The sequence below is a fragment of the Salmo salar genome, chromosome ssa19, assembly GCF_905237065.1.
Source record: "Salmo salar chromosome ssa19, Ssal_v3.1, whole genome shotgun sequence".
In the NCBI taxonomy this organism is placed as follows: Eukaryota; Metazoa; Chordata; class Actinopteri; order Salmoniformes; family Salmonidae; genus Salmo; species Salmo salar.
In genome coordinates, this window is record NC_059460.1 from 44,120,974 (window position 1) to 44,143,430 (window position 22,457).

General features: G+C 45.5%; 1 pseudogene; it reads right to left on the minus strand.

The window, feature by feature from the left end:
• Positions 1 to 98: 98 nt before the first annotated feature.
• LOC106578868 (cerebellar degeneration-related protein 2-like) lies at positions 99 to 22,356 on the minus strand (annotated as a pseudogene).
• Between the last annotated feature and the right edge of the window lie 101 nt (positions 22,357 to 22,457).

Sequence of the window (22,457 nt, forward strand, 5' to 3'; positions counted from 1 at the left end):
GCGCTTCTCCATTAATCATTCCACCAGCCAATTAATCAAATAATTAACCATCAATATACATTTTCAGAGTAATATAACAAAATCCACAAAGAGACATATTTTCATTCCAATGCTTTAATTGCACAGAGCAGACATGTAAGTCAATGATACAGAGTGCCACAACATGAATTACTCAGTTCAATGAGAGAGATAATGTGGCTTGCTACAATGACAAAACCTGTGATGCCGAAGGCTAACTAATATCCTCATAAAACTAATAATATGCTCATTCATCTGAATGAATTTTTTATTTAATTAGGCAAGTCAGTTAAGATCAAATTCTTATTTACACTGACAGCCTACACCGGCCAAACCTGGGCCAATTGTGCACCGCCCTATGGGACTCCCAATCATGGCCGGTTGTCCTGATACAGCCTGGAATCGAACCAGGGTGTCTGTAGTGACATCACTAGCACTAACATTCAGTGCCTTAAACCGCTGCGCCACTCGGGAGCCCAAAAGGTTGAGTAGATAAATAAAAAACAAATATGACTTGATTTTCATTCTAAAGATGTAGCCTATCAATAATGAATACAATCACATATAGGCACCATGGCAGATAAGTGTCGTTATCATGAATCAATGCTCACAGAGACACACGATAATGGAATAAATACACAAGCAATAATAAGTAAATATCCATGTATAAATACACAATACTTTTTTTTTTTTAAGTGCAATCAGTAAAACATTACAGTGCAGAGAAAACCAAGGAGCCTTCAAAAAGGACAGAATGTTCCATAAGAATGGGATGTCCACTTTTGATTGGCTCCCCGTTAGGAAGGGTGGACGTGTAAACCGCTTCATTTTGTTGTCTCTTATTGGAATATAGAACATATTCTGTTACCATTGCTATGACACAGTGTCATTATCTCCTTGCACTGAAGAGCTTCAGGCTGAGCAGGCTTTTGTTCCAGCCCAGCAGTATACCTGAATGCTGGGCTGGAACAAAAGTCTGCACCACACACTGCGGCCCTCCAGGACCAGGAGGGAACATTGCTATGACAGACTGACAGTTAGCCTCCACAAGACGTCATGCCCTTTTTCTTCACTCAGCAACACTTGAGTGACCTTGGGAGAAAAATGTGCCTCTGCTTGTACCTGGCACATACGACTCATTATAAACTGGGTGGTTCCAGCCCTGAATGTTGATTGGCTGACAGCCGTGGTATATCAGACCGTATACCACAGGTATGACAAAACATCTATTTTTACTGCTCTAATTACGTTGGTAACCAGTTTATAATAGCAATAAGGCACCTCGGGGGTTTGTGATATATGGCCAATATACCATGGCTAAAGGCTGTGTCCAGGCACTCCACTTTGTGTCGTGGCTAAGAACAGCCCTTAGCTGTGGTATATTGGCCATATACCACACCCCCTCGTGCCTTAATGCTTAATTATAACACTGTGGAGAAAACAATAACTAGTTTCTGGTTTAAATGATTCAGTTGATTTCTCTGTAACAACTTTTCTTTTCTCATTCCACAATCCACAGTTTTACTTTCACAACACCACAACAGCATTGATCTCACGCCAAATCCTGTGGCTGCTATAAAGGTTTGAAGCTTCAGTTGAGTTTAAGACCTTGAGTGAGTTAGCTCTAAATCAAATCAAATTTTATTCGTCACATGCTTTGTAAACAACAGGTGTGGACTAACAGTGAAATGCTTAGTGACGGGCTCTTCCCAACAACGCAGAGAAAAAGAAAATAGAGAAATAATAGAAAAGTAAAACATGTAATAATCCAAGTTATAATCGATTATATTTCCTGTATACTGCAGGTTCATTGTTGTGTACATTTTCTTCTGCCATATGGTATGGCATTACATTGTGAGTATTTCACATACATAAGTCAAAGTAATGCAAAATACGCTATAACATTCATGATAATAAGGAAAGGTGATTGGAGTTATGGACCATGCTAGAGTGGCTAATGCCTAAAATGTTTACCCCTGGCTGAATGCGGGGCGCAACATCAGGAAGTTGCATTAGCCACTCGAGCATGGTGGTAGAAAATGGTGTTTCATAAAGAAAGTATGTTTTCTTCCACCTTAAATTAAATCGAGTTAAGTAGGAGAATGGAGAATGTACGAACTAGTCGTCGGGAGACACGAGTGTATTACCAGCTGGGCATATCAAGCCCAGACAATAGTGGAGTCCAACAAGTTGAGGGTGACAGTTATCATACCTGTGTGACCTGTGTAACGGTAGCAAAAGGCAGCTGTGTTAGATCTCACTGGCAAAGCTAGGCAGGTGCTAATAGCATTAGTAGTAGATTGGTTTAAGTAGCATATTGTTTGATTGGTAACTATAGTAACAGAAGCAGTCCACAGGAGGTTCCTTAGTTTGTGAAAACTGGCTTGTTCTAATTGCTGGAGCGGAATCATTTGGAATGGTATCAAATACATGGTTTCCAGTAGTTTGATGCAATTCCATTTGCTCCGTTCCCGGGCATTATTATGAGCCGTTCTCCCCTCAGCAGCCTCATGTGAAGCAGACAGGAGACCAGACCCCATACAGAAGCCTACTCATGAGTGCTACACATCGGTAGAGTACGAGGCAAATTCCTCCTCTAATCTCAAGCGCTTTGAGCATGGAAAAAGCACTGCACTACCAAACCAATCCAGTATCATAATTTATTTGCTGGACTTGCCAGACTTGCTGGCTTTGGTGGCTTTGATGTCCATCTTGGTCTTCTGAATACGCGAAAAGATCTCCTTGAACAGAGCTTTGTACTCTGGCGCGCTCTGGCCCAGTCGTTTATCCACCGCCTCCACCTGCTTACTGATGCTTTCCATTACCTCGGGGGTGGAGGGGGACTGGGTGGGGGAGGGCGGGGGTGCAGAGGTGGGGCCCATGGCACAGTCCTTCATGGAGGGGTCCCTGGAGACGGGCCGCGAGGTCTGCACCCCCGCGTGGCACATGGACTCCTCGTGGCGCGGCACTTCCCTAACAGCTCTTCATACTTCTCCAGCAGAGCGTGGTACTGCTCGTCCACCTCCCTCAGGATGGACATCCCTCTCTTACGGACGCTGTTGGCGTGGATCGCGTAGCTCCCTCTTCTCCTCCCGGACGCGTCCCTTGCCACGATGGCATTCAGTGCCGTGTCGCTGCAGCTCTTCCTGACGGGGCTGGAGGCAGGTAACAACTCTCCACCTAAGCCTCCTCCCCCCTCGCCCTCCTCCCTGAACCCTCCACCCACTTCTCCTCCCTCCCCCTCCAGGGTGTCTGTCTCGGGGGTGTTGTTGAGGAGGGTCTGGGTGAAGCCCACGCCGTCATCTTCGCTGCTCAGGAGGAGGGTCCTCGCCCGTCGGAGTTGCTGGAGTTCCTGGAGCTCTGCCTCTAGTTCACGAACCCGTGCCTGGCAGCTCTCTGCACCCTGTCAATCAATCAATGAGTCAACGAGTCAATCAGTCAGTCAGTCAGACAGTCAATAAACCAATCACTCAATATTTTTATTCTCCCAAAAAAGAGGGAGAGTTAGGAGCCCTGCTATATTTCAGTTAGGAACAAGTATCAGTATCACTCATTGGATTGAACCCATTTAGTAGAACATGCAACCATAAAAGAAACGGAGGCACTCCTTTTGGAATGAATATTAAATGGAGTGATTCTGACCAGCACACGTGACTCCAGACGAGAGAACTCCCCCAGGAGGACGTGACACTCTCTCTCCACCCCCTCCCTGCGACCCCGCTCCGCCCTCACGGCCGAGCGAAGTGCCGACACCGCCTCTCTCAGACGCTCGTTCTCCTCCTCTGCTGGCTGGCGCTTAGTCTCTGAGGTGAAGCTGTCTGAGCGGCCCACCACAAACCCATCCTCATACCTGACAGACAGACAGAGATAGAGACACACAGTTCCACACAATATCAGCTAAAATCCTAACATCGCTGAGCCTCTCATATTAAACAACCATCCTTCCTGTATTTTCTTTTGTCTTGCCAACTAAACGATGTGGCACAGACAAGGGTTCACACACTACAAGATTCTTTACTTGGTCGTGAGAATTCTCGATTACCAACACACTGTCTCGCGAAAAACAATGATGGTGATTAGATTGTTAACGTAGCTAGAACAAAGCAGCCTCAAACGTTTTCAGTCAGACATTCACACCTTCCACATAGAGTTGAAATATTTAGCCAAATTTTTTTGGAGTTGAATAACATTTGCCTGTGAACTTCAGAGCTGTAACGATTTGACACTTTGGTTTAAAGGCAAGTACAGAACACCTAATAACAGTAGTCATGGTTCCTGCTGGAGAGTCGACACATTCTGGGTGATGTGATACAACGTCATCATCTCGCTGGCTTCTTCTCTGGCCAGCTCTCATTGGCTATTGATGATCGCCGTACTCACACTACTAGAGCATTGCAGATTTTATGCCGATAAAATCAAACGTCTGAAAATCTCGGGACGTCTGGTATGGCTCAAAGACGGGATCGGTAGCCCTCAGATTGTGTCTCTGACCCGCTTACATTAAACGAGCGTCAGGCCCCCTCCGAGTAGGTAACGGCGTGGATTTTGTCTCCGATCACAAAAACTTGTCTGGGACAGCTAAATCGGGGCCAAAATCGTGTAGTGTACACCCACCTTTACTTGTACCTGCCAGACAGACAGGCGCAATACATAGTCTAGGGACCTTGAGATCCAGTAACCAAAGATGTGAGTGTGACTGCTATGAGCCCTCACTTGGGTGCGGTGCAGAGTTCCCTAAGGCAGGGGAAGGAGGCGATGGTTTTGCGTCGTTCCCTCTTCTCCCTCCGGACCCTGAGCTGCTCCAGGGAGTGGAGCTGTTCCACCTGCCCAGAGAGAGACTCCACCTGGGTCTGCAGGGTCTCGATGGTCCCCGTCAACCTGGGAGAACCAGGGAAGAGAGAAATGGGGTTAGTGTGTTTGTGTACGTGCGTTTGACGCTGTGCGTCCGTCCAGCTCACCTCTCCATCTTATGTTGCGAGGCCTTGCTGTCCAGTACCAGGGTGCAGTTGGTGAGCTCCAGTTCTCTGGCTGTCCCATCTAGCTGCTCGTACACCTTAGCATGTTGCTCATTCATTTCCCTCAGCACCTCCAGCTGCTTAGCCAGGTACTGCACAGAGAGAGACATACTGTATATATATATCCTGTACACACACATATACATATATATCACAGGAGGTTGGTGGCACCTTAATTGGGGAGGACGGGGTCGTGGTAATGACTGGAGCGGAATGTTCTCACTTTGTCATTATGGGGTGTTGTGTGTAGATTCATGCGGGGGAAAAACTATTTAAATCAATTTTAGAATAAGGCTGTAACGTAACAAAATGTGGAGAAAGTCAAGGGGTCTGAATACTTTCCAAAAGCACTGTATACAGTACATTAACAGATGGGGGCACGTTCCACTACCCCTAAGCCATTAGGGCGCTCTAAAACCCCTTGGTCATGAACTCAGTGAACCATTTCACTATATTAGGATCAGCCAGCAGGGTCAAAGAGTTACTGAGGCATTAGGTAGGCCACAGAACTATGGCCAGCCACCACAGCAGAGAAGAGCCAACATCCTACAACTCTGCTCAGTCAACATGTAGATTGTCATCCAATCTACACCTAATTTATGGGTAGAGGTTACATAGTTAGGGAAAGGGGGATGCCTAGTCAGTTGTCCAACTGAATGTATTCAAGTAGAATGTGTTTTCTGCATTTAACCCAAAGCCTCTGAATCATAGAGGTGCGGGGGGCTGCCTTAATCAGCACACATGGCACAGTGGGTTAACTGCCTTGCTCAGGGGTAGAACAGGTTTTTGCCTTGTCAGCTCAGGGATTCAATCCAGCATCCTTGTGGTTACTGGCTCAACGCTCTAACCACTAGGCTACCTGCCACCCCAGTTGAGATGTGGGTAGAGGTTATGTTAGAGTTTAGATTGTTGAGATGTGGGCAGTGTTTGGAACCGGTTCAGCAAACAGAACCGGAAATGGGAAAATAATTTATTTTTCGAGGAACAGAACCAGAACCGAGAACAAAAGTGATCTATACTGTTCTGGAACATAACCTTAATTTTAAAAATATGGGAACCGGTTAATAATTGTATTTTATGTTCTGGGCATTTTTTTCCAGTCCCACAAAAACACAACAAAGAGCCTATGCAAAGCCCTCACTGTCACTATGAAACTTATTCCAGTGTCTTCCTGAAATTTTTGCCAGTGTGTGTAGGCTACCTTTCCCTCCCCCTCCCTCCCTCCGAAGAAAATACATAATCTACAGTAGCTACTGACGTTACAGGCAGAAATTAGGGAGAGAAGAATGGATTAACCTTTTCAATGCTATTTAAGGATACTACAGTTAACACGTTTCACATTGGATTTATTAACTACAGAAAGGTAAGACGTGTTTTTATTTTAATTCTGGTGCCGCTCTGCACGCACAAGCTAGTTTGTTAGCTAGCTCTGGTCTAGCTCACGAAAACTCTAAGCAGGCATTATGTGTATGTGTAATGTAATGGAACTGAAAATAAATGATTTCCCCTTTATTTAACCAGGTAGGCTAGTTGAGAACAAGTTCTCATTTGCAACTGTGACCTGGCCAAGATAAAGCATAGCAAACTGACACATACAACAACACAGAGTTACACATGGAATAAACAAAACATACAGTCAGTAATACAGTAGAACAAAAGCAAACAAAAAGTCTATATACAGTGAGTGCAAATGAGGTAAGATAAGGGAGTTAAGGAAATAAATAGGCCATGGTGGCGAAGTAATTACAATGTAGCAATTAAACACTGGAATGGTAGATGTGCAGAAGATGAATGTGCAAGTAGAGATATTGGGGTGCAAAGGAGCAAAATAAATAAATAAATACAGTATGGGGATGAGGTAGGTAGATAGATGGGCTGTTTACAGATGGGCTATGTACAGGTGCAGTGATCTGTGAGCTGCTCTGACAGCTGGTGCTTAAAGCTAGTGAGGGAGATATGAGTCTCCAGCTCAAGTGATTGTTGCAGTTCGTTCCAGTAATTGGCAGCAGAGAACTGGAATGAAAGGCGACCAAAGGAGGAATTGGCTTTGGGGGTGCCCAGTGAGATATACCTGCTGGAGCGCGTGCTACGGGTGGGTGCTGCTATGGTGACCAGTGAGCTGAGATAAGGCGGGGCTTTACCTAGCAGAGACTTGTAGATAACCTGTAGCCAGTGGGTTTGGCGACGAGTATGAAGGGAGGGCCAACCAACGAGAGCGTACAGGTCGCAGTGGTGGGTAGTGTATGGGGCTTTGGTGACAAAACGGATGGCACTGTGATAGACTGCATCCAGTTTGTTGAGTAGAGTGTTGGAGGCTATTTTATAGATGACATCAACAAGTCAAGGATCGGTAGGAGGGTCAGTTTTACGAGGGTATGTTTGGCAGCATGAGTGAAGGATGCTTTGTTGCGATATAGGAAGCCGATTCTAGATTTAATTTTGGATTGGAGATGCTTAATGTGAGTCTGGAATGAGAATTTACAGTCTAACAAGACACCTAGGTATTTGTAGTTGTCCGCATATTCTAAGTCAGAGCTGTCCAGAGTAGTGATGCTGGACGGGCGGGCAGGTGCGGGCAGTGATCGATTGAATAGCATGCATTTAGTTTTACTTGCATTTAAGAGCAGTTGGAGGCCATGGAAGGAGAGTTGTATGGAAGCTTGTCTGGAAGTTAGTTAACACAGTGTCTAAAGAGGGGCCAGAAGTATACAGAATGGTGTCGTCTGTGTAGAGGTGGATCAGAGAATCACCAGCAGCAAGAGCGACATCATTGATGTATACAGAGAAGAGAGTTGGCCCGAGAATTGAACCCTGTGGCACCCCCATAGAGACTGCCAGAGGTCCGGACAACAGGCCCTCCGATTTGACACATTGAACTATCAGAGAAGCAGTTGGTAAACCAGGCGAGGCAATCATTTGAGAAACCAAGGCTGTCGAGTCTGCCAATAAGAATGTGGTGATTGACAGAGTCGAAAGCCTTGGCCAGGTCGATGAATATGGCTGCACAGTAATGTCTCTTATCGATGGCATTTATGATATCGTTTAGGACCTTGAGTGTGGCTGAGGTGCACCCATGACCAGCTCTGAAACCAGATTGCATAGCAGAGAAGGTATGGTGCGATTCGAAATGGTCGGTAATCTGTTTGTTAACTTGGCTTTCGAAGACCTTAGAAAGACAGGGTATTATAGATATAGATCTGTAGCAGTTTGGGTCTAGAGTGTCACCCCTTTTGAAGAGGGGGATGACCGCGGCAGCTTTCCAATCTTTGGGAATCTCAGACGATACGAAAGAGAGGTTGAACAGGCTAGTAATAGAGGTTGCAACAATTTCGGCAGATCATTTTAGAAAGAGAGGGTCCAGATTGTCTAGCCCGGCTGATTTGTAGGGGTCCAGATTTTGCAGCTCTTTCAGAATATCAGCTATCTGGATTTGGGTGAAGGAGAAATGGTGGGGGCTTTGGCGTGTTGCTGTGGAGGGTGCCGGTGTCACGTCCTGACCAGCAGAGGGCGTATTGCTTAGTCTTGGTCAAGATGTGGCAGGTGGTTTGTTTGTTTAATGTTGTGTTGGTGATTGGGACTTCCAATTGAAGGCAGGTGTGTATAGTTGCCTTTGATTGGAAGTCCTATATAGGTGTGTGTGTTTGTCTTTGGGGTTGTGGGGAATTGTTTTTGCACTGAGTTTTTGGATAGCCTGCAAAACTGTTGTTGATCGTGAGTACCGTTTATTGTTTTGTTTTTCCCTGTGGATGCTTTTCATTTTCCAATTAAAAGAATGAGTATCCACATACCCGCTGCGCCTTGGTCCTTCTCTCTCACATACGACATTTTCGCAGAAGAGTACAACATATTCTGTGACAGCCGGGCAGTTGACCAGGGTTGGGGTAGCCAGGTGGAAAGCATGGCCAGCCGTAGAAAAATGCTTATTGAAATTCTCAATTATCGTGGATTTATCGGTGGTAACAGTGTTTCCTAGCCTCAGAGCAATGGGCAGCTGGGAGGAGGTGCTCTTATTCTCCATGGACTTTACAGTGTCCCAGAACTTTTTTTGAGTTTGTACTACAGGATGCAAATTTCTGTTTGAAAAAGCTAGCCTTAGCTTTCCTAACTGCCTGTGTATATTTGTTCCTAACTTCCCTGAAAAGTTGCATATCACGGGGGCTATTCAATGCTAATGCAGAACGCCACAGGATGTTTTTGTGCTGGTCAAGGGCAGACAGGTCTGGAGTGAACCAAGGACTATATCTATTCCTAGTTCTACATTTTTTGAATGGGGCATGCTTATTTAAGATGGTGAGGAAGGCACTTTTAAAGAATAACCAGGCATCATCTACTGACGGGATGAGGTCAATGTCATTCCAGGATACCCCGGCCAGGTCAATTAGAAAGGCCTGCTCGCAGAAGTGTTTTAGGGAGCGTTTCACAGTGATGAGGGGTGGTCGTTTGGTCGCAGACCCATTACGGATGCAGGCAATGAGGCAGTGATCGCTGAGATCTTGATTGTAAACAGCAGAGGTGTATTTGGAGGGCGAGTTAGTTAGGATGATATCTATGAGGGTGCCCGTGTTTACAGATTTGGGGTTGTACCTGGTAGGTTCATTGATAATTTGTGTGAGATTGAGGGCATCAAGCTTAGATTCTAGGATGACCAGGGTGTTAAGCATGTCGACGGGGGCAATCAATTCACATATGGTATCGAGGGCACAGCTGGGGGCAGAGAGTGGTCTATAGCAAGCGGCAACAGTGAGAGACTTGTTTCTGGAAAGGTGCATTTTTAGAAGTAGAAACTCAAAGAGTCATGATCAAGGGCTAGCTCTGGTCCAAAGTTAGCTAGCTCTGGTCCAACGTTAGTTATGCCAACTCTCTGAAGTTCAAAGACATTCAAAGTTCTTTCATAGAAGCCGCTCCTCTGTAGGTATAATTATGTGGGCCTAATTCAGATAATGCATGTCATCACAAGATGCCCAGCGCTTCAAGCCCAGCGCTCTCCTCACCCGCAAAATTTCAATGCATGTACATAGCTTGCCTGCTCCATAGTAAGCTGCTCTAGCCATTGGTGAAGTAATTTAATGTCGAGATAAATGTAAAAATACAAAAAATTATGATTTCCGAGGTTAAAAAGGAACAGAAAGGAAATTTTTTCAGGGTTCGAATCGGTTCAAAACTTTATTTTGCTGTGGAACGGATTGAAAAAAAGAATGGTTTGGTTCAGAAAGAAACGATTGGAAAATAATTTAGGTTCCAACCCCTGGATGTGGGTAGAGGTTACTATGTGGGTAGAGTTTAGACTATTGAGATGCATCAAAGGAGCTTTTGAAACTTGGCCCTCCTACCTCAATCTCCTGCACCTGCTCCTCATTGGTGATGTATATTTGCTGTAGAGAATCCTCCAGCTCCTTGTTCCTCTCCAACAGAGTCTTCCCAAGCTCTGCTGCCAGGTGGAGGTCTTGAGAGAGAGTGGGAGGGAGGGAAGGAGGGAGAGGTAGAGCGATGTAGGGGGAGAGAAGGAGGAAGAGAGAAAGAGCAAGAGGGAGAGAGAGAGAAAACAAAAAGATAATTACTTGACACATTGGAAAGAATTAACAAAAAAACTGAGCAAACTAGAATGCTATTTGGCCCCAAACAAAGAATACACAGTGGCAGAATACCTGACCACTGTGACTGACCCAAATTTAAGGAAAGCTTTGACTATGCACAGACTCAGTGAGTATATGCCTTGCTATTGAGAAAGGCCGCCGTAGGCAGACCTGGCTCTCAAGAGAAGACAGGCTATGTGCACACTGCCCACAAAATGAGTTGGAAACTGAGCAGCACTTCCTCATTTCCTGCCAAATGTATGACCACATTAGAGTCATATATTTCCCACAGATTACACAGGCCCACAAAGAATTCGAAAACAAACCCAATTTTGATAAACTCCCATATCTATTGGGTGAAATACCACAGTGTGCCATCACAGCAGCACGATTTGTGACCTGTTGCCACAAGAAAAGGGCAACCAGTGAAGAACAAACACCATTGTAAATACAACCTATATTTATGTTGATTTATTATCCCTTTTGCACTTGAACTATTTGCACATAATAAGACATTTGAAATGTCATAATTATTTTGGAACTTTTGTGAGTGTAATGTTTACTGTTCATTTTTTTATTGTTTATTTCACTTTTGTTTATTATCTATTTAACTTGCTTTTGCAATGTAAACACATGTTTTCCATGCCTTAAATTGAAATTGAGATAGATAGAGGGAGGGGGGAGAGAGGTGGAGAGAGATGGAGGGGGGTGGAAGTTGGGAGAGAGAGATAAGGGATAGAGAGATTAGAGCTGGCTAGGGCCATGGGAGACGGAGAAGGAGATGAGGGGGAGAGAAAGAGCTTTTACATTTTGAGAGCAAGAGCTGAATCAAACTGTCTAAATAAGAGAGCATCAGGAACAGGTTTTCCTTTGCTGGTCCAAAGATGTGAGTGATGTCAGTGAAGATACTAAAAATTGTTTTTGAGTCTGCACTCGTCCCTATGACAGCCACAGTAGAAAGCGTTGTTCATACTGTAACATGATGATTCACTTAAGCAATACGGCCAGAGGAGGTGTGGTATATGGCCAATATACTACGGCTAAGGGCTGTTCTAATGCACAACGCAACCTCGGAGTGCCTGGATACAGCCCGTAACCGTGGTATATTGGCCATCACAAACCTCCGAGGTGCCTTATTGCTATTATAAACTGTTTACCAACGTAATTAGAGCAGTAAAAATAAATTTTTTGTCATACCTGTGGTATATGGTCTGATATACCACGGCTGTCAGACAATCAGCATTCAGGGCTTGCACCACCCAGTTTATAATTTGGAATCACATTTCTATGTTCAGCAGGCTTCTAAGAGCGTCTACAAACAGAACTTTTAAACATTCCACCTTAGGTCTCCCTGTTGATGCAGAGGTCTAAGGCACTGCATCGTAGTGTTGCAGAGTCACTACAGCCTGGTGTTCACAACCGTTGTCCGGGTTAGGGGAGGGTTTGGCTGTGGGTCTTTACTTGGCTCATCTCGCGCTAGCGACTACTTGTGGCGGGCCGTTGCCTGCAAGCAGACAGGGTTGTCAGTTGAACAGTGTTTCTTTCGATGCATTAGTGTAGCTGGGTTATGGGTTAAGTTAGCGGGTGTTAAGCAGAACGGCTTGGCGGGTCATGTTTCGGAGGACGCATGACTCAACCTTCGCCCTCTGTTGGGGATGATGAGACATGATCGCAATTGGATATCATGAAAAAGGGAGCACATTTTTTTAACTAAAAAATATCATATTCCACCTTCATTCCTCCCTGAGATACATATAGATGAACAAGCTCATTCTAGAGAGAAAGAGAAGGATACAAAGAAAGGGGGAGTGGGAGATACAAATAAAGGGAGAGAGAGAAAGAGAGACAACGCTAGAAAGAAAAAGTATCTCTGTCAGTGAAGGTCTGAGATGTTTTGACCCTTGTATCTCTGTCAGTGACGATCTGAGATGTTTGACCCTTGTATCTCTGTCAGTGACGATCTGAGATGTTTCACCCTTGTATCTCTGTCAGTGACGATCTGAGATGTTTCACCCTTGTATCTCTGTCAGTGAAGGTCTGTGATGTCTGCCAAGATCATCAGAAGACAAGACACCACTTCTCCACAGAGTCAAAATATTATGCAGTATGTCTCTCTGCAGCAGGGAGGAGGGGAAGCTAATGTCTAAAGTAGAAAGTGACAGGATATGAAGTTGCTGTTAGATTATGCATTTTATTCACATGCAAGCAGAGTGTGGGCTCAAACAAAAACGTGTAGTCATGTACACCCTGGAACGGGATTGAAGAACACTGTTCTAGTAGTGAAGCAATACAAGACACTAACAATCAGTCTAGACTAGAATACTTCTCTCTCTCATGTTATGGTAAAATGGTGCAGAGTGGGGAAAAAACTAATTGAGAGATATTCTCATCGATTAGGGGTCAAACAGGAGTGGAAGGGACTGCATTCTGCCTTCAGAGTGAATCAGTCGGATTCATAGTCTATATTTTCAGGTCTGACACAGCAGCGAGATATGTTTTGTGTTTTGGGACCTTTGGTCATATCTGAGAAGGGAAAACACACAACAACTCAATGGAAACACCATCACTCTCATTGTAGAGACTGAACTGAGTTGACAGTAAAACTCTGAGGTTGAGAGTGATGAACAATGGGATCACTGATCAACACTTCAGTTATCTGATAATCAGAGTTCATTCTAATCAGAATCTGATCTTCAACGAGAGAGAACACAGTATGTTGTTTTGAAGAGTGTTCAGAAACAGAAAGAACAGACAGGGGAGATGGCAAGCTCACACACACACACACACACACACCTGGGAATTTGTTGCACACACATCGTTTTGTTCCAGTGCTTGCTTTTCAACCATGCTGTCTCCTCTTTCTTATTGTCCTGTCTTGTCCTGTCTTCCCTCAATTAAACTAATGAGGAGAAAAGCAGGCTGCTGCCAGCTCCTCTCTGGCATGGGCTTATACATAGACTTGCCTGCTGCACTCACAGCTAATTAACTCCTGTGGGGCCTTTGCTACTACACAGGTATCTGTGAATGGGTGTTGACCCTTCCAGCACTATGCACAGCACATTCAATCCTACGTTGAACGTTACTTAACCAATTCCTATTTCCTGACTGCTAATTCCCATTCCAATTTCAATTCTAAGGCCGATTCAATCCTCTCTAAACAATAACATTCAGGAAGAGAACACTGAGAAGTCACTCCTCAAAGTTAAACTCGCTAACAAGGAGGAGGCTGCTTCCAGTCATAGAAATAGAATCTCATTCTAGTTCTGTGGATTCAGTGCTGTCCCACTGCTCCGTTAGAATAAGGCAGTGGGAAAAGGGACCATGTGTAACAGAACAGGGCCTATTAGAATGAGGCTAAGGGACCGTGTATAACAGAATAGGGCTAATTAGAATGAGGCTAAGGGACCGTGTATAACAGAATAGGGCCTATTAGAATGGGGCTAAGGGCCCGTGTATAACAGAATAGGGCTAATTAGAATGGGGCAAAGGGATTCTGTATAGAATAGAATAGGGAGATGAGTCCCACAGTGGGTGTTCAGAGAGGGATGAGTCCCACAGTGGGTGTTCAGAGGGGGATGAGTCCCACAGTGGGTGTTCAGAGGGGGATGAGTCCCACAGTGGGTGTTCAGAGGGGGATGAGTCCCACAGTGGGTGTTCAGAGGGGGATGAGTCCCACAGTGGGTGTTCAGAGGGGGATGAGTCCCACAGTGGGTGTTCTGAGTGGGATGAGTCCCACAGTGGGTGTTCAGAGTGGGATGAGTCCCACAGTGGGTGTTCAGAGTGGGATGAGTCCCACAGTGGGTGTTCAGAGTGGGATGAGTCCCACAGTGGGTGTTCAGAGGGGGATGAGTCCTACAGTGGGTGTTCAGAGGGGTGTCATAACTCTCCTGTGAAGATCTGAAGGAGGTTGCAGTGGGTCCACTCTACAGCACCCTCTCTCTCTCCTGCAGAGGGAGATGGGGCCGCTTTATGGCGGTCGTAAAATACTCTGCCTCTGGGTTAAGTAGTATGGGAGATTGAAATGTAACTGTGGAACGCAGAGAGAGAGAGACACTTGGACATCAAAAGGTTGAATAATTGAACAGCATTTCTGTATTCCAAGCAGTTGGAGTGGTCCGTGGACACTTAAGGGACAGTCATGTCGAGTTTGTTTCATTTGGTGATCTCATGAAGGACAGGAAACACACATTACTGTGTCTTTGGTTGTGTACACTTCTCAATTATGGGGTTTACATCTAAATGTTGTATAAAATATATGATCAAATATTAAACTATTTGTGAGAAGATGAAATGTGATGTTAACCTTCAAAACAAGATCATTGTTTTCATATAAAGTTTGAACTAGTCAGCGACACCCTGTGAGCACAGACATTTACATCGACGTCATGGAACGCCCCCTTTTCTAATAAAAGGACTCGTGACAAAATGTACATTTAGTCAAGATAACGCCGGGGCAGGGTCCCCATGTTGAAATGACTAAAACTCCAAACCAAAACACGCCGGGTGATGCTGGTGTGTGAAGTGGTTCAAACTACAACTCTATCAAAGGACAAGACCAGAGAACGTTGAGATCATCCCCGCTGAAATGGTGACGAAATCTACAAACTAAAGACCAATTATTCAGTCTGCAGCTGTTTAAATTCTTTAGTCTGGTAAACACATCCGATCTAAGAACATTTCCCAAATGGCACTCTGACGTATCCATTATAACAACCTACAACTACGACAGACTTTGATCTCTCGTGGACAAACCAGAGGCTTTCTGTCAACTGTCTATTATCCAGCAGATGGACCGGCGATCACAGAGACAACAAAGGCATTGTGACGACCCTCCCACTCTGTCTGCCGTATTCTCTCTTTGTACTTGTTTCCTTATTAGGATGCCGGTGGGCGGAGTTGGGAGGGTCGTCAGCGACATGGGAAACACCTGGGCTCAGGTGTGTCCCAGGATAAATGCACCTCTTCCCCATTCATTGGGGAGACTCTCTCCATCATAGATATTTTTGTGGCCTTTTGGTTGTTTGCTTTGGCACCTTTCAACACCCCGCATTATCACATTTATGCATTGAAAACACTCATTTACACTACTGATTACTGATTACACACACCATTGTTAATTGCATTTAGGTTACCTCAGTTAATAAATATATATATTTTGTTATTCCTTGTCTCCACGATGTCTCCCTTTTTGTTAGGAACTTTGAGCTGGTTCGTGACAGCATACACTCGTAAATATGTAAATTGCTATTTATTTTCTAATGAGCAGTTGTTCATGTTCAACGTATTAGCATTTCATGAGTGTAGTTATCAACTGTATTATTTGGAATCCACTCTAAGTTCCCGCTCTTGAACTGTCCCCACCCCTTTCCTTTGTCTACCAAGCCGCCATATCGGTTTAGCCCACTAGGGACTTTTCTATCATGTCAGTAACTGATGTATGACCTATTTGTGTGTGTGTTTATGTAATTCTGTGAGTGATTAGTTAGTTAGTAAATATATAATTAAGCCCATTTGTAAATCGCTGATTCATGATCTATGTTAGGGTTTGTGCAGATATCCAAGGGTTTGTGACGTTTAGTAATGAGACTGATGTAACAATGCATTAATAGAAGACTGTAATCGATAAGATAATAAAATATCTGAAGAGTTATATTCGGGAAATTGAAACTCTATACAAAATTTTCCCATGGTGCCCCGACTTCCTAGTTAATTACTATTCCGTGATTAGTTTAATTACGTAATAATTACACATAGAGAATTGATTTGATAAATATAACAGTCTTCACATTTAATGACAGCAAACGTTACGACAGGGGGGTGAGTCCCACAGTGGGTGTTCAGAGGGGGATGAGAGACAAGAGACAGAAAGAGACAGAGAGAGAGAGAGAGAGAGAGAGAGAGAGAGGTGAGCACTGTGTTTCTCTGCAACATGAAACATCCTAATCAATACCCTCCACAGACCACTGTCTCCAAACACGGACACCAGGAAGTCAACTCCCCCCTGAAGGACGACATCACCACCCAGACCCAGTGACTGAGACATAATGGATTGAATTGTGTGCATTTCCTGCATGGGCTATCAGGCCAATGCTATGGTTATCTTTTGTTATGTTTTAGCCGTGTCAGTTACACTGACTTGTCAGTTACACTGACATATTGTCCTCAGGGGAAGATTCACACTCCTGTCACAACCAACTGACACACACACACACACACACACACACACACACACACACACACACACACACACACACACACACACACACACACACACAGTACAGTCTGGGTATCAGAGCCACTGTCTCTGAGCCCTGTCATCAGATCAGTTGGGGCTTAGTGCTGGGGAGTCAAACATTGAAACGACACAGAACTGTTGGTGGCAGAAAAACATGTAATACAACTGTAGCATGTGTGTGTGTGTGTGTGCATTCGTATGTGTGTGTGTGTGCACACGTGAAAGGAAACACCCCTGGTTTGGAATGTGCCCAGCCTTTCTGAGCACTGTGTTGTTTTTATAGTTACATATCTCCCATAGGATTCACCGGAATATGGAAAACAAGACTTATCCCTGTTTTGTCCTCCTTCTCTCCTTCCTACTTTCCCTCTTTCCTTGTCTGCAGAAAAGCTGTGAAGCAGGCCAACCCCTTCCGTACGACTTCCCTGCAGTCTTCAGTCAATCCCATAGTAAGCTCAAATTCTGTGTACAAATGATGCAGCACAAATTGATATCTGCAGGATAACAAGGAAAGAAAATGTGTGTTTGGAGACGTAGAGAGATGGTTGTTGAAGAGATGGTAAAGCTGTAATAACAGCAGGTACGTGGAGACGTAGAGAGGTGGTTGTTGAAGAGATGGTAAAGCTGTAATAACAGCAGGTACGTGGAGACGTAGAGAGGTGGTTGTTGAAGAGATGTTAAAGCTGTAATAACAGCGGGTACGTGGAGACGTAGAGAGGTGGTTGTTGAAGAGATGTTAAAGCTGTAATAACAGCGGGTACGTGGAGACGTAGAGAGGTGGTTGTTGAAGAGATGTTAAAGCTGTAATAACAGCAGGTACGTGGAGACGTAGAGAGGTGGTTGTTGAAGAGATGATAAAACTGTAATAACAGCAGGTACGCGACGTTACAACCCTGTCATCAGATGTAAAGTCCAGCTCTGCTAACAAATCAGGTCCCAACAGGCCTCAGCTGGTCTGGGCACATAGCTTCAGCTCAGACTTTGGCCTAGAGCCAGCTTTGGTCTGTGTTACAAAGGGTTCCAAGCATGATCATTGATATGTTTTCCTCATCACGTAGTGTTTATAGAATACACGGAAATGTCTGCGTCTGTATTGTAGATGGAACACGTTTGCTGATTCCTTACGGTATAGAACAGCAGGTTGCCTCGCTGCACCAATAAATGCCTGCTTTGATGCTAAGCATGGAAGTTCTCTTCTTCATCTGATTATTACCACATCTCAATCTGCCAAACCTTCTGGTTAAATAGCACCTCTGATGATAACAGGATGCACCAGAGAGATGTGAAGAGATGAAGGCTGGGTGCTGGGTGCAGAGAGGAAGACCGGGTGCAGAGAGGAAGGCTGGGTGCAGAGAGGAAGGCTGGGTGCAGAGAGGAAGGCTGGGTGCAGAGAGGAAGGCTGGGTGCAGAGAGGAAGGCTGGGTGCAGAGAGGAAGGCTGGGTGCAGAGAGGAAGGCTGGGTGCAGAGAGGAAGGCTGGGTGTAGAGAATGGGACAGAGAAATGGGGCTTGTTCTCTTCTGATCTTTCTCCTCTCTCTCTCATGGCTCATCCTGGCTTCATCCTTTTATCTTCTACTGTCTCTCCATTTCCCTCCCTCTTCTTCTTTCTGAATAAAGAAGATACGTCAGCCTTTATTTTTATCCTCAGTTCTACTGATGTGTCCACACACTCAGTTCCCCCTCCTGCCCGCTCTCTCAGCAGCTGCTCTTCCTGGGGTCCAGCCAAATGAAGGCAGTTTATACAATTTTAAACATATTACAACACATTCACAGACTGTGTGCCCTCAGGACCCTACTCCACCACTGCCACATATATACAGTACAAAATCCATGTGTACATGTGTGTATAGTGTGTGTATAGTGTGTGTATAGTGTGTGTGTATAGTGTGTGTGTGTGTATAGTGCATGTGTATATAGTGTGTGTGTATAAGACCAGATCAAGAATGGGGTCAAAGCATTACCTGGTTCGAATCCCCGAGCAGACTAGGTGAATACTCTGTCGATGTGCTCTTGAGCAAGGCACTTAGCCCTAATTGCGCATGTAAGTCGCTCTGGAAAAGAGTGTCTGCTAAATGAGTCAAATGCAAATGCATCATCTGCTCTCAGCCTGTGGCAGATATCCTAATAATTGGAACAAAGAGAGAAGTGATAGAGAGATTAGGAATGAGTGATGCATGGCAGGGAGTGAGGGAAGGCAGAGGCAGGGAGCGAGAGAAGGGATCGAGGGCAGTGAGAGGCAGGGAAAGAGAGAAGTGAGAGGCATGGAAAGAGAGAAGCGAGAGGCATGGAAAGAGAGAAGCGAGAGGCATGGAAAGAGAGAAGCGAGAGGCAGGGAAAGAGAGAAGCGAGAGGCAGGGAAAGAGAGAAGCGAGAGGCAGGGAAAGAGAGAAGCGAGAGGCAGGGAAAGAGAGAAGCGAGAGGCAGGGAAAGAGAGAAGCGAAGGGCAGTGAAAGAGAGAAGCGAGAGGCAGGGAAAGAGAGAAGCGAGAGGCAGGGAAAGAGAGAAGCGAAGGGCAGTGAAAGAGAGAAGCGAGAGGCAGGGAAAGAGAGAAGCGAGAGGCAGGGAAAGAGGGAAGGGAGAGGCAGGGGCGAGGGAAGGGAGAGGCAGGGGCGAGGGAAGGGAGAGGCAGGGGGCGAGGAAGGGAGAGGCAGGGGGCGAGGGAAGGGAGAGGCAGGGGGCGAGGGAAGGGAGAGGCAGGGGGCGAGGGAAGCGAGAGGCAGGGAGCGAGGGAAGCGAGAGGCAGGGAAAGAGAGAAGTGAGAGGCAGGGAGCGAGGGAAGGGCGAGGCAGGGAGCGAGGAAGGGCGAGGCAGGGAGCGAGGAAGGGAGCGAGGAAGCGAGAGGCAGGGAGCGAGAGGCAGGGAGCGAGAGGCAGGGAGCGAGAGGCAGGAAGCGAGGAAGGGAGCGGCAGGGAGCGAGGAAGGGAGCGAGAGGCAGGGAGCGAGGCAGGGAGCGAGAGGCAGGGAGCGAGGGAAGGGAGAGGCAGGGAGCGAGGGAAGGAAGCGAGGAAAGCGAGAGGCAGGGAGCGAGAGGCAGGGAGAGGCAGGGAGCGAGGGAAGCGAGAGGCAGGGAGCGAGAGGCAGGGAGGGGCAGGGAGCGAGGGAAGGGAGAGGCAGGGAGCGAGGGAAGGGAGAGGCAGGGAGCGAGAGAAGCGAGAGGTAGGGAGCGAGAGGCAGGGAGTGAGGGAAGCGAGAGTCAGGGAGCGAGGCAAAGAAAAAAAGAGTGATGTAGTGAGGAAGAGGGGAGAGATATGAAATAGACCTAATGCTGGCAAGAAGTGTAAAGTTGTTTGACAAGCTGTGATTGGCTACAGCTCAGCAGATACATTACCGGCAGCTTGGGATATGCATTTAAACGAGTGTCATCCAAAATGAAGCTTATTGTGCCAACAGCATTATATGATGTACTGTTTTAGCTTTTGTTTCAGGTGTAATATACGTGTCTTAATGTGTTTTGACCCCAGGAAGGGTAGCTGCTGCCTTGACAGGAACTAATGGGGATCCATAATAAACCCCAGGAAGAGTAGCTTCTGCCTTGGCAGAAACTAATGGGGATCCCTAACAAACCCCAGGAAGAGTAGCTGCTGCCTTGGCAGGAACTAATGAGGATCCCTAACAAACCCCAGGAAGAGTAGCTGCTGCCTTGGCAGGAACTAATGGGGATCCATAATAAACCCCAGGAAGAGTAGCTGCTGCCTTGGCAGAAACTAATGGGGATCCCTAACAAACCCCAGGAAGAGTAGCTGCTGCCTTGGCAGGAACTAATGAGGATCCCTAACAAACCCCAGGAAGAGTACCTGCTGCCTTGGCAGGAACTAATGGGGATCCATAATAAACCCCAGGAAGAGTAGCTGCTGCCTTGGCAGGAACTAATGGGGATCCATAATAAATACAAATACAAATTGAATTCAGACTAATAGCGGTTCCGCTGAATGATGGTGTTTACACAGTCTATACAGTCCAGGTCAAGTAGGTTATCTTTATGCAAATATCATATATGGTCCCATAGAATTCATGTGGAACGGAAGTGATGCACAAGGCCTGGACTGTAGTAGACTAGGCTACTGCAAAAAATATATTTGGGGAATAGCCTAGTGACTTAAAACAGTACACTGTAACAAATTGCTGTAAATTTACAGCAACACATTCACAGTTAGCTACTGTAATTCTATATGTTTCACAGTTAGGTACTGTAATTATATATTACAGTACAGTACTGTAAAAAGCAATGTATTATGAGGGCTCAATGGTGCTCCGCTACACTGCTGTAAAATCGTACAATACAATTTTACAGTAAATACTGTATTACCCTGTATATTTACAGCAGCATACTGTGAATTATGCTGCATTGTCGGAAAATGTTGTGTGCAGCGAAATAATCTCTGGCTCATTAACTATTCTGGTGGATCTGCAAGTCTGCAAATCAAGCATGTTTCATGGCTTTGTTGGCCCGTGTATGCTCGGTCTCAACCAATCACTTACTTATTGATTATGTTCAACTGACAAGTTCAGTTCTTATTGAATTATGGGGACATGGACATGACAGTCTACGGGCCTTGAAAGTCACCACATTCTAAAAGGAAAACATAATATGTAACGCTTGAATGAGGAAATCAATAAAACCTAATTGCCTGCATAAACAAGGTTAAGTGATCCCTAATCAGTATTGCAACCTACAAAGAACAAATTGCATTGCATTGATGACAGCCGAAATATACTGACTTCTATTTATGGTTAATTTATTACATTGTAATATTGTAACCCATTGTTTGCAATCACCAACAGACCACTGTGCAGAGTATTTGGTTTTTCTTGCAACATTGTGACAACAGCAGGGAAATGCTTTTCCCCATCCACGTCCCAAAGGCCCTAGAAATCCCTAAAAATAAATTCATGTCAGAAAGTAGCAAAATATTCAATCGCGGTTGCACATTTCGAAGAGCATTGCCATTACTATTGCTATTTGTCAAGATGCACGGACAAATGTACCTTCGCATACGGATCTAGAATTCTTCCATCATAAAGGCCTTTGTTTGGGAAGAACATCTGAGCTCGCCAATAACGAACCGCTACCCGGTGCATTGACATAGGGGATGCGGTTGGCTGCAAACGGCGTTCCCATATGCGTCGTTACTTACCCGATTCGAGATCTTGCTGGTCGTACCATGGCTCTTCCTCGTCGGTGACAAATTCCTCCATTCCTAGCATCGAGACAAGGATACCACCATCCGCCTTGTCCTGGAACCCAGCAAAGACGTGTCTACCAGCCGGCTACACAGTCAGGCACACACGCAATTCCACTGTCCGCCCGCCTCTGGAATAACGTCAGCTCATCTTTCTTCAGATTCTGAACGCAGCCGCCACACTCGAATGAGGAAAGAGCTGTGACGTTAACCGATGAAGCAGGCTAAATATATATATATTTTTTTCTTGGCAGCAGATTAAACAAAATGACACATAAAGACAAGAGACTCGAACACTGTTTTAAAACCATGCAGTGTGAATTGCCTAGTTATTGTTTCTTATAGACCCCTTTCTAGTACACGACACACTGACGTCATGCACAGATGCGCGAGACTCTTGGCTGCAGTAAGAAAGCCATGGCCATCTGCACCCATT